Here is a 6,388-nt window from a genome sequence, read left to right as displayed (position 1 = left end):
TCCACCCATAATTGCAAATCATTTATTCAGAACCTTTAAACGTTTTCTTTCAGGCACGACCTCATTCCCACCTGAGGGCCCCTTTGCTTGAGAAACACTGAAGTGATCATTACATCATGTCTAGACGACTGCCGCTCACTTTCATTTAATTCACATCCTCAGCGCCAAATCCCTCGGCAAACTTCAACATGGTGGAAATTTCTGCAGCCTGATTACTCAGTCACGCCGGAACATCTGCTCATATCTCTCCTAATCTTCAACAACTTCTCCGGCTTCCACTGGATTCAATTTAAAATTCCGATTGAATTTCAGGCACTTTATTATCTCGTCTCGTTCCTTCTCTCTCAGCGCAGGCCTCGACCCTTTACGAGCGGGAGGCAGTGTCGCTAGCTCTCGCTCATATTTATAAACTCTGGATGTGACTCACAGCCTCACGCTGCTCTGACACTGATGTCACACCTCACTCTCAACTTTAATTACTGACTTACAGCTGTTAAAGCTGTGCACTGAACATTTGGCACAAAACAATCTACTGTAATAAAAGCACCAAGTTAAGAACAGTCTAACGCGAGCCTAATTTTAGCACAATAATCATTTTTAAAAAGTATTTTATTTAATTTTTAAATTGCCAGTCGATCAGGAGGAATGTAACACAAAGATCTGCTGCATCATCTATATAAATACATAAAGGTTTTGTCTCTACGTTGGTCAGAACTCGGCCTTTTAATGATATCTTTATGGTTCATATTCAGTCTGTCTGTCTGTCTGTCTGTCTGTCTATGCAGACATGATTCTGTCACAGCATCACGCAAAACTGTCTGAATTTAGTGAATCTTTTGCAGTACTTAGATCTCTGCCTGGAGTTTAACCTGTACCATTAGTGAAATTAAAATGTTGAGTAAAAGCGATGTTATGAACAGTTATGTAATAATTTACTTTAATATATGCATCCATCCATTTCACCTTATTCTACTTTTCTCTTCTGTCTCCACTTTTTTTGGCCATTAAGCAGAACTTTTTGTTCCCAGTTTATATTTATTTATAGATGTTTTATACAGATGTTTACAGATTTGATACAGATGTTTGTTTAAGCTTTTTGCACCAACAGACTAATTCCAATTCTCATCATTTTAACAGTTGCATTTTATTTATGTTATTTTATTTGAACTGATGGCTTTTTTTTTTTTTTTTTTTTTACTGTGCGCATTAAAACGCCCCCATAGGGACAAATAAAGGTTTTTATTTGTGGGTTTTGTTTATTCATTTGAATAAGCTACTTATGCGCTACTTGCTCGATGTAAACAAACACCTGCACCAAAAAATATGAATTAGAAAAACTAAACAGAATATTTTTACTGGGATAAGGTTATATTTTCACCATGCAATAACAGCGCTGAAGTGGTATAAGTGAATTTGAATGACTTTGAATGTTGTGACACCAAAAATAAAAAGAAAAAAAGGAACAGTTCATCTTTGTTGCAGACAGACATGTACATGGGCATGAAGTTCTGGTGTTCTCTTTCTTTTATTTTCATTCTTCTTTTTTTTTAAACCAAATCTTTTTATGTTAAAACTCATAAAGCTTTATATTTGATTTTAAAAGAATTCTTTTATTTTAACAATTTGTGCATATACTAGTAAAGGAACTAGTAAAAAGATTTTTAAATTATATATGACTTTTCCTTTTTTTGTACATTATCTTTAAACCTCACATCTTGAAAAAAGGTCATTCAATCTAATAATCTCTCTCTCTCAGAGATTCAGCGTCTGTTATTGGTTTAACTGTACATGTACACTATTGCCAAAGCATTACAGAAGAAAAGAACAGCTATTAAAAATAGAATTTTCCTGAAATTAAATACGAACAGTTTTTTTCACTTATTTTCTCAAAGACAATACTTTCCAGGACATTAGATATAAAGGCCGGCTACTGCTATGGAGCCGTAATTATCCAAGTTTAACGACTGGTTTAAACAAAACATACAGCACTGAGTCTGGCAACAGTCCAGGAATATATATATATATATTTTTTAAAACTGTAAATCTACACGTAGCAAGAAGAGGAGCGGTCCAAACCACTTGATTTGTTATTTAACAGCTTTTTAATAGCTTGATTCATTTCATGTGACTTAATCATCAAAGACTCTCTCTCTCTCTCTCTCTCTTTATTCTCACCGCCATTATTAGGTTTCCAACTCTTTAACAGAGTTAGTGATTTATAACGCTGTCTCTAAAGTTCTGCAATATTGTCAGTATCAGGAATGTCTTCCACGTTACACGGTAGAGATGTTTTTAATTCATTAAAACTTCTAACTTTTAACAATAATTATTGTCTCAAAGCAGCTTCACAAAATTAAAAGAAAATGGTGCATAAATTTGACATGGTTACGGACACTACAGTTTTTTTTTTTTTTTTACTTTTAAGCTTTTCACAAAGAAAATTAATAACAATTTTTTCGGGTTATATGCTTCTAAAAGCTTACGCTAGTTTTAGTATCAATACTCAAAAGGAAATATGAAAATTTTGCATTTTAAATGATTTTGAACCGTCTTTCAGCAAAACAGTATAATGCGGAAAAATGGCCATTTCTGGAGCAAATATAAAATCATCTCTCAAAAACAGGTGAAATTAGCAACTTGAAATTTTTAGAGAAGCGAGATTGGTCACTTTTATATTGCAGAAACTTCAGAAGTAGCTTCTATGGCCACATACATTTTCTGTATTATATGTATAACAAAATATATATAGTCGTAAGTAAGAGTTTAGCTTCTTTCTCCAAACAATAGCTCCCCCCTGGTATTCTACCCCCAATTATTCTCACTGTAAAAGTCTGACTTTATATATAGAATTCAGCTTTTCTAAAGCTCCTGTTGACTCAATATATCTCAGTTTTCCAAGAGATCATGGACAGTTATCCCGTGAGCCTCACCGCCTGAGCCCTGATGTTTAATAATGATCCATAACACCAGCAGATAGACTCAAATATTTCGACAACTAAGAGCGGCAAACAAATAAGGGCACCTTCTGGCCCGATCTCGGGGAGGTACATTTCTCCAACGTCATTACATTCAGCAGTTACCATAAATGTGCCAAATCTACTGTGTGCAGTATCGATCTTCTGTCAGGTAACTTCCTCTCCACACTTTCCCTTAAGGTCTCAGGTTCCAGCTCTGGATTAAATCGGGTTGCAAACACCCTCAGTACTTTAGACCTAACAGTTCTAATGTTTCTATAAATGAAGTCACATTGCCAGCTTTATTTTTCCAACTGAGAGAAGCTGAGTGTAATTGTGCCTTGTCACTGACCCTTTTCCACCACTCGACCCCACTTTGGAGAGCACGGTGTGGACACTGTTCCACTGAAGCTTTTGCAAGCCACCTCTTAATATGACTGACGTCTTTTCTGTGGTTATTTGTGTGAAACGCACCTCTATGTACTCCAAACTGCCCTCTCTTCATGGCCTCAGTCCCCTCGGGGTGAAAAACGTTTGCAGCCAATAACACAATCATCCTGAATCAAGGTCTTAATTCTGATGACTTCATCATCTATAGTCTTATAAACCTCAGGTTTTAACCAAGTCACAGGAAACGCAAGAACATTCAGACCGTCACCTGGAACAGCTGTCATGTTTCTCAGACTTCACATAAGCAATTAAATGTGTTACAACAGTGCAGCTGTTGCTCTGTGTGTACACGCGCCAATCTACAGGGAACCAGCAGGTCTTATACTGACAATACACCAGACAATGGCCAGAGTGTGTGTGAGTGTGTGTGTGTGTGTGTGTGTGTGTTACAGTTTGCAGAGGTGAAAGGTCATTAATTATATGTACTTCTCTACTGTACTTACTGTACCTGAGTAGTTTTATTAGTGAATATATTTTTAATTTTACTCCACTACATCTCACAGTTAATATCTGTGCTTTTACTTCACTACATTTCTGTATGGTGTTGTGTTACATGACCTCAGTGGTGGGTAGTGTTTAAAAGGGGGACTGAAGCGGGGCCACCTGCTGGCAATTACATGCGATTGTGTGACTTTCGAGAAGTGTGTTTGGAATCAGTAGCAGAGAGCGAGGAAACCAGAGAGAAGATGAAGAGAAAGAATTTGGTGAGGGGGTCTGACTGTTCTTGTTTAAACTAATTATTTCTATGAACTTGTCATAGTATAGCAAAACAACTGAGTCCCAACATTATAGTGTTTAAACAAAAGTGTGTTTTGTTTAAAGATTATGACAAAATTGCAAACACTTTTAAAAGGTTTAACAATGACACCAAACAGGACATTTTTTGTTTACAAAACAGAACATTTTAATTTTTTCAAATTTGACATTTAAAAAGCAAACAAGAAAAAAAAAAACAATTTGGTTTTAATTCCAACGCTAAGTAATATATTAGTTTTTTGATATACAAGCACGTTCCCGGGACCAATTATACTCGTAATCCGAGGTTTAACTGTACTGTACATGTATTTGGATACAATGTCTTTACAGTATTGGCCAAATACCTTTGTCTGTATAGTGTCTGGAAACTAAATTTCATATATATATACACACATATATATATATACAGTGAGGTCAATAAGTATTTGATCCCCCTGTGATTTTGCAAGTTCTCTTACTTAGAAATCATGGAGGGTCTACAATTTTCAGCATAGGTGCATTTCCACTGTGAGAGACAGAATCTAAAAAGAAAAATCCAGAAATCACATTGTATGACTTTTTACCAATTTATTCCATTTTAACGATGGTCCCAGCTCTCTTCACAGCATTGACCAGCTCCTCCCGTGTAGTTCTGGGCTGATTCGTCACCATTCTTAGCATCATTGATACCCCATGTATCTACTTAGACTTTGGCTGATTGACGACCTCAAACAGGTGCTACTAATTTAGAATCATGAGCAGAGTGTAGCTGGACTATTTAAAAGCAAAATAACAGGTCTTTAAGAGTCAGAAATCTGGCTGATAAGCAAGTGATCAAATACTTATTTGACTCAGTAATTCACAAATAAATTGTTAAAAAATCATAATGTGATTTCTGGAGTTTTCTTTTTAGATTCTGTCTCTCACAGTAGAAATGCACCTATGCTGAAAACTGTAGACCCTCCATGATTTCTCAGTAAGATATATATATATATACACACACTACCGTTCAAAAGTTTGGGGTCATTCGCACATTTCTTTGTTTTTGTTTAGTGATTTATTTTCTACATTCTGCAACAATACTGGGGATTTCAAAACTATAAAATAACACATATGTGATTAGGTAATTACGTAACAACAAGAAAAACAACAGTTAGTTGTTATTTTAAGACACAGAGGTCAGTCTTTCTGTAATAGTTCTTGCAAGAACAGTATTGTCAAGTGCATTTGCAAAATCCGTCAAGCACCATAATGAAACTGGCTCTCATGAAGACCGTCCCAGGAGGGCGAGACCAAAACCTACCTCTGCCACAGAAGTTCATTTAGAGTTATCAGCCTGAAAAATGACCAATTAACAACACCTCAGATTAGAGGCGTTATGAAGTCTTTACAGAGGAGAAGTAGCAGAAACATCTCACCATTAACTGTTCAAAGGAGATTAATGCAATGGAAAGCAGCTTTACAGAAATTATAATTCTGGGTATAAATTAAAAAAATGTAAACATTTACAGCTTTATCAGTCAATACACCAGCAGGAGGCGAGGGTGATGGTGACAAGACGAGGAAGAAACCTTTAAAGGAACCAGAATCATTTTGGGTTTTTTACCTGATAGTACAACTGTAACTCAGTTCCCTCTGTAACTTTATTCCAGCTGTTTCGTTACTCCAGTGTCCTATTTTTGATGGATTGACAGAATCATCTCTATGCATCCAGCCTCTTTTAAGCTTCTAATAACGATACACAAATTTACGCATCAGATTTCACAGCACAGCTACACATCATTATGCTTGGATTAATCAGAATGTTCTTTACTCAGTCATTTACATTTAGTCATTTGACAGACGCTCTCATCCAGAGCAACTTACCAAAGTGCTTTGAAGTTTCTGTGATTGGATGGATTACACTGGTTACTAGGTAACTAAATAAACCTAGGGAGGGGCATGGGGTCTGACTGAGTTAGTGACTAAATGAATAAACGACCTAGTCTAATCCTCTAACACATTTTCCCCTTGCACATTTCCATGTATGGTAGTTTAGATAAAGAAAATCAATTAAAAAATGTAAAGCCTGGCCAAAAAAAAAAAAAAGTTGCAGCTTCCTAAGACTCAAATTATTGGCCAGCATCTGGCAAAGAAAACAACTAAGGAGATTTGAAATCACCGGTACTGGGTTCGACACATGGGCGGATAGTGTAGAACCATCAACTTTATGAAAGGAATGTGGTCAGGAATAAAAAATAAAAAAAAAC

Source organism: Clarias gariepinus, chromosome 21 (assembly GCF_024256425.1).
Source record: "Clarias gariepinus isolate MV-2021 ecotype Netherlands chromosome 21, CGAR_prim_01v2, whole genome shotgun sequence".
In the NCBI taxonomy this organism is placed as follows: domain Eukaryota; kingdom Metazoa; phylum Chordata; class Actinopteri; order Siluriformes; family Clariidae; genus Clarias; species Clarias gariepinus.
The sequence above is the reverse complement of the archived record's forward strand: the minus strand, read 5'-3'. Positions refer to the sequence as shown.